General features: G+C 33.7%; 1 pseudogene; it reads left to right on the top strand.

Annotated features, from left to right (window-relative positions):
* Positions 1–946: 946 nt before the first annotated feature.
* LOC114713977 (uncharacterized) lies at positions 947–2,197 on the top strand (annotated as a pseudogene).
* The last annotated feature ends 5,294 nt before the right edge of the window (positions 2,198–7,491 follow it).

The following is a 7,491-nucleotide window of genomic DNA, read 5'->3' as shown; positions in this document are numbered from 1 at the left end:
AAAATATTAGGTAAAAAAGAAGCTGAAAACATAAAACAAATTTAAAATACATATGATAATATTTTTGTCTGCCTTTTCAATTAAAAGATTTAAATAAGCCCTGTGTAAATAAATCTCATCTATCAAAATTTGTATTTTGTAATTCGGGGAATAGATTATTGATGTATACAATACCATAAAAATTAAATATTAAATGTTTTAAAGAACAAATGTTATGCACGCTTTTAGTCTCCACTGAGTACATTTTATTTTGCATAGCATGAAATTAAAACAAATACATACTACCTCTGGTCTTAATTATAAGAGCTAGTTGACTAGTTTGAGGAGATTAAGAAAATAAGTCAAGTTAGTTATTTGTAATAAATATGTGTTGTCTTTCCTTAAATACTATTGTTAATCAAGTGTATTGGCTATAACTACTATTGTTAAAAGGATTATATTGGAAAAAATATTTAAATATAAAAAACAAAATGGATTAGGGTCTTACATTTAAGATCAAAATAAAAATCAAATAAGACTCTATATTAAGAACCGGAGGTAGGATAAATTTATATTTCACAGTCTTCAATCTTTTTGCCAACGATGTATCGCAATCCTCATAGACCATATTCTTCACCCACAATCTCCTTCAATCGTAGATATTTGTAATTTATAAACACATAAATGATGTAACTTAATATTATACATGTGTACATATATATATGAACACAGACATTCTTCTTTACTCATATAATACTAGTTTTGATCTTAAATATAATATTTAAAAAATAAAAATAGCTAAATGGATTATTTATCATCATCATGTAAGCACTATGCGTTATTTTCCAAAATACCTCTTTTTAATAAAAATATTAATATAAAAGTCAAATAAGTTAAAAAATAATTAAATAAGAGAGGTAAACAGTCTAAAAACTTGGAGAGCCGAAGAGCGGATCCTCTCTATAATTCAGGCAGCGTGCAAAGTGCGTGCTGTTTCGTTTACTGTTCACCCTATCAGGTTGGGTTAGTCAGAAAGTAAGGAATTGTGATCACAATCTCAGTTTCTCTGGCGTCTCTCCTCTGCGTCCGTCCCCTCCTTTTCCTCCGCCGGCGACGTTACTCTCTCTCTCTCTCTCTCTCTCTCTCTGTGACACCCATTTTGCTGTATAGTTCATATCCTCTCTCCTCAAAAATCAATCCTTCTTCAACCCACAGCCTTCACCTGCGCCTTTATCCTTATCTGCTAAAACAATCCACCTCTGTTCTCAAAACCCCTTTCCTTCCACGCATAACTCCCATACTCCCCTATTCGCTCGCTTAATTACCATCCTTATGCTCTCCCCCCTCCCAGGATAAAACAAATTCAAATGGACGTTTTACCGGGCCCCACTTTGACCATCGACGATGATTCCCCGCCGCCGTTCGTCTGTGAAAACCAAACGGACGGGTCGGTTCTCCGGGTTATGGAGCCACCCCAGTTTTTGCGGCCGATGGTTCATCCGGGAGTTCGTCCTCCATCGGAACTCCAGATGAAAGTGGAGAAGATGATGAAGAAGGAAGTGAGGAGACGCAGAGCAAGTTGAATCGAGGAATAGGATTAGATTCTTGGGATTCTTTAGAGGAGTCGCTTCCCACCAAGTTAGTTCCTTCATTTTTGTTTTATTTTTCCTGTTTATGTTAAATCTGACCAAAATCCGAAATCTTATTTGGATTAATGAGTATCGGAATTAACTGGAGCGATGCATGCAGGAAGGGATTGTCGGGTCACTTCGATGGAAAATCAAGGTCTTTCACAGATTTGAGCCACGTGAGGTCGGTGAAGGAGTTGCAGAAACAAGAGAACCCATTCAACAAGAGAAGAAGACTTCTCATGGCGTCAAGGTTGTCTAGAAGATCCGCTTTCTACAGCTGGTCGAACCCTAAATCCATGCCTCTTTTACCCCTCCATGAAGAAGAAGAAGAAGAAGAAGAAGAAAAATGTAGAAAGCTAGCAGCGTCACCGTCGTCGCTATCCTCCTCTTCCTCCTCCTCGTTAACAGAGGAAAAGAAACAAGAAGATCAAATACCGCTGCGACGGCGACAGAAGACGGCACCACCAGAATCGACGAGGCTTCGACCAGCTGGGAGCTTCAGGCTAAGGAGCTTTTCACTTGCAGATCTTAAAGAACATGACGACGAAGAAGAAGAAGATGCTTAACATGTGACGTATTTTGTTCTTGGCAGCAAGCGGGCACTATTCAGTGTTTTGGTTTTAGGGTTGGATCCAAAAAATGAAGCTTCATGTAATGACACGAGTAGTATGATGCGTATTTCTTGATCTTGATTCGTGAGTTGCGTATTGGCATTAGTGTTCAAAAGAGAGAGAGAGAAGAAACACAAGTTGACGGACTTTGATTAATATGTTTTTTGATATTAAAATTAGTTTAATTTTTAATATGATTTTAAATATAAGCTCCCATCAATTTTATTTTTTATATTTATTTATTTTTTTAAAATAATTTTTATAGTAATTGTATATGTTAAATGTTTAATCAATTAGTAGTTTTAGTCAATATACATAATTTATAAATGTATTTTTAAAAAATTTAATTTATATTTATTATAAACAACAAACTTAATAAGTTTTTTTAATTTTATCAAATTAATTCATTAATTTTTATATTAAGAGTCAGAAGCATTACGGATTGAAAAAGCCTGCGGATTTGAGAATTCCATTTCACTGAAAGTATCCCGGACAAATCTTATCCTGTCTTATTAATTATTAATTATTGAAACCCGCATGAAGAATGACTTCTTTTTCTGAATTTTTTATTTTGGGTATAAGGCGTGAAGAATGACTTTATCTGGGACTTCTGTTTAATAATGCGTTCGTGAGTTACGAAAGCAACTTGGGTCCGTTCCTTCTGTCAACGTGTTGAACAAAAACAAGGAATCTGGAATCAAATTAGGCTGAACTTTTGGACCAGGTAAACTTTAACTTAATATTTTTTGTTTGTGAGTAATATACACCTACCCTCTGCGCGTGCATATACTCTTCTATCGCGGCTTAATGCATTATGTACGATTTAAATACTACTACAAGTTTTAATTATAAAATATTATTTATAGACTATAAATAAGATTTTATGATTAAGACTGGAGTATAAGTATCAATGTTTATTGTTTATAAAAAATATACTTATTTGTGCTGCTTATTTTATTTCATAATTAATATTAGTTTTAATTTTGTATTTCAGTCAAGTCTCCTAAAAATGTTAGGAAAAATTGTAAATGAAGACTCCTCAATATATAAAATTGTAATTTGAGACCCTGACTTTAAAAAATAGCAAATAAGGATCGAGTTCTAATTTTGCAAATATGAAATGTGGGTGAAATATCTAAAATGCCCCATGGTCTATTGAAGTTTTCTTTCGTTAAAGTGAACTTGTTATTTCCCATAGTCAACTCGTCATTTGGTATACCCTTAGCCAAGTTATGATTTGGTCTACTAGAGTTGTTATTCGTTAAAGTGAATTTGTCATTTCACATAGTCAACTTGTCATTTAGTTGAGGGGTATTTTAGACATTTCACTATAATTTCATATTTATAAAAGTAAAACTGAGTCCTTATTTGTTATTTTCTAAATTTGAGATAATTTTACATATTGGGAAGTCTTTATTTGTAATTTTTTCAAAATGTTATCGCAACTTGTTTAATAATCTTTTTTTTTTTTTAATTGCCAATTTATAAGAAGGAGAGAAGCGAGGCAGCGAGGCCAGGAGCAGGGACGGTACATACTGAACATTTTATGGTACATAATAAGATATGCAAGTACAACTCTAAAGTAAAGTCACAGGACAAGCAGCGAAGAACAGGGGATTGGCTTCAAGATCGCCCTACATCTTGATGTGACATAACATTAACCTATCACATATAGTTTAATGCTGGCTTGCTTTCTACTTAACCAGATTGCTTCCTGCTTAATTTTCTTTACGCTTTGAAATATGTTGTACTTAACATAAAAACTAGTTAAATGATTTAATTATATTAAAAAAATAAGTCTAGTTAATATTTATAATAAATGAGTATTATTTTTTTTCTAAACTATCCTTATATTGATGATTACTATTATTATAATATCTATTTTAAAAAAAATATAAAAGATAAAATAAATTAAAATTTTATATTTAGAACAAAAATAAAATAGAATAAATTTTTATGTTAAGAATTAAGGTACTTATTCATGAAATGTATATGCGCGCGTGTCAGGTCCGATAAAAAAAAAAGGGCACCGACAGGGTTGATATGGATGACTCATGTTTAATTAGAAGCAGCTCTCATCTCAAGCACATTCTTGGCTCTTGCTCAACATCATCGGCGACCCCGAAGGATTCGAGGATGTCATCGCGTATCATTTAATATTGTTCAGTATAAATATACAGAAAAATATGATTAATTAATACAGTAATACCGCGCTTTCAGAACATCCAAAGCAGATCCAAAGGTTAATGTCCCTTGCTGACCTGTTATGGACTGAGGCCCAAACACCACAAAGTACGGATATCACGAGGAAAAATTGAGCTAGGCGTGGTACTCTTTAATATAAAAATTAGTTAATTAATTTAGATAGATTAAAAAAATTTATAAATAATTTATTTGTAATAAATAGATGTTATATTTCTTATAATACTCTTCTTAATCATATGTATTAATTATAACTATTATTTAAAAGAACATTTAACATGCAAATTTGTTACAATGACTATTTTTTAAAAAAATATAAATATAAGTAATAAAATATATTGAAATCTTAGACTACCTTATGCCCTGTTTACAAATAGGATCATATAACTATGATCGAAGATAATATTAGTATTTATGATCAAATTAAATGTAAAATTAGCATGGAAACAGCGTTAAAGATTTAGGGTGTGTTTGGGTGACACCCCAAACCATGGTTTGGGGAATAATCTACCCAAACAGCCCCTCCAAAAACCAAAACCATGGTTTTGGGTCAAAACCATGGTTTTGGAAAAAAGCAAAATTTTTTTGCTTTTGGAGAAAAAAAGGAGAGTTTGAGGGCCTATATGATATGTATCTTGTTATTTTTTTATAAATATATTTAATCTTATATTTTATAAATATATATACACATTAATTATTTATTAATTATATTATCTTATGTATTATTAATTATGTTGGTAAAAAACATATTATTAACAATTTTATTCCTTCAAATTAAAATATATCATAAAATCTATTTTTTCTGTAATTATCATATTAACTTATATCTTTTTTTTAGTAATTTGTATATATAAAAGTGCTTCTAATAACAACTATCCAAACACTCTCACTTCTCAGAATCACTTTTTTACAAAATTTATTCTTCACAGAATCTATTTTCCCCAGAATCTATTCTCTAGAATCACTTTTCCAAACCACGGTTTGGATTCCAAACACACCCTTAAAATCAAATCAAAGCGTGAAATCCGATTTCGGAACAGGAAGCAGCACAGCGCCGACGAGGATTCATCTTTAAGCGTCTTGATGACGTGGTACATTGTACGCTCTTGGATCATGTGGACGAACAGGATTTTAGGACATTGAGAAGATCTGGATCCGGAATTGGTGACCTCCCTTTTTTTGGGTCATCACTAGCTAGGTGAATATATTGGGCTAACTTTCATTTTCACGCCCCCATTTCTTGGGCTGTTTCCACGAAATGAACTTCACTCTCAATTCAAGGTTTGCTGGGTGCTGGCCCGGAAAGTTATTCATCATATATACGTGGCAACGCCATATCGCTCAATAAACAAAACTTTATCCTAGGGGTAAAAAACAAGCAAGGTTCTTGGCCCATACGACCCCCCTTTTTTTTAACAAATGAGCTAGGGTGAAAAAAAATAATGTTTTCTTCCAACACAAAATTTGAATTAACTTTTTAAAAATAATTTTACCACATACAAGATAGATATAAAAATAATTTTTTCTATGGAAGCATTTTAATTGTTTTTTTTGGGGCTATTATTGTCTTAATTGATTTTAGAATATTGAAACTTCCCACCTAATCATGTACTTTTCCGGTCTTTAATATAAGACCCATTTAACTAATTTGATTAGATTAAGAAAGTTAAGTAAGTTAGTTAATGATAAGAAATGTGACACTAAAACACTTTTTTCTAATACCCCCCCTCTCCCTCTTCTACTTGATCATAGTTGAGAGAATATCTATATGAGTAATTTAAAGAAAATTGATAAATACGAGAAATGATCTTATATTTAGGATCAAAACTAATTAATAATTGGGTCCTATATTAAAGATCAGGAGACTAGCTGGATGCTCAATAGTCAATACCGAGCTAACTGAACTGTTATAATTTCAACTAAAGTTACCTGGGGGTCAATTTCCATTGGCGTTCTTATTACTGAAATCCGAGTACATCATTTGACTTTGGGATTCAGAAGTTCGTCCACTGTTTCAAGTCACGAGAGAGTCAATTTTCACGGTAACCCAAGAAAACGTAGGAAAAAAACTAAAAAGGGCGCCGAAAAATAACTGCCAGTAATTCAGGGGGGAAAAAAAAGAAAGGGTATTTCGTCACCCCTCACCGCACGGCGGACTTTCATGGCGTGGGCCGTCTCATCGGGTCGTTTCTTCCTTCCTTTGGTCCCTCTTCTGGTCTTAGCCTCGTTTTCTCAAGCGCGAGAGTTAGGGCCACACAGACATTTCTTTGGAAGCGAGTGAGTAGACTCAGCGCTCGCTCGATGAGTCAACCCGGTTCTGCGTCCTCCACCGTTCCCGTTAGTACTTCCTCTCAAAATGACGAGTCGCAGGCCGAAATCGCCGACGTTATCGTGCAATACGTGGTGCTCCGGCGAGACCTGATTGACACTTGGCCCCTTGGAAGCGTGGTTACACAAGGTTGCCATGCTTCTGTGTCAGCCATCTGGTCCAATAAAGATGATCCTCACACCGTCGATTACTGCAGCCCGGAGAAAATAGATTCTATGCACAAGGTAAGGTTTCTTGTTCCCTCTTACAAGTGACATTCGGTATTATGCTAATAGAAATTATATTTTTTTAATTCCCAAATCGTCATCTCTGTCTTTTGGGCAATGAGTTGCAATTCTGTGTAAATTAGGATATCTTCTTATTCCTCTCTAATCGTAGAGAAAGAAAGAATGTGGAATTTTTTCTTTTGTAGTGGCGATCGACGGAGCTGGAAGTTCATTGGGGCATTAGCATTATCTCGATGACATTGGAATTTTAGTAATTATGAGTAACTTCAGTTTTGTTTATGTTAACTTGGATCCAGTTCAGACATATCTTAGAATAGGCGGCTAGGATATAAATGTTTCTTGAACTTAAGATAATGGATACGATGAATTCAGAATTCGGGAGGCAGGTCTCAATCCGTTGAAGAATGATCATTTTGCATTTGGTGGTCTTTAAGTTTCTGTCAAAGTTGGTCTTTTGGCCTGGCACGAATTTTCTGGATTGTTATATATTTGGTATCAAATCTTAAGTTCTT

This window comes from Neltuma alba, unplaced genomic scaffold (assembly GCF_004799145.2).
Source record: "Neltuma alba isolate B1F8T4 unplaced genomic scaffold, ASM479914v2 tig00000275_pilon, whole genome shotgun sequence".
Taxonomy (NCBI): Eukaryota; Viridiplantae; Streptophyta; class Magnoliopsida; order Fabales; family Fabaceae; genus Neltuma; species Neltuma alba.
The sequence above is the reverse complement of the archived record's forward strand: the minus strand, read 5'-3'. Positions and strand labels throughout refer to the sequence as shown.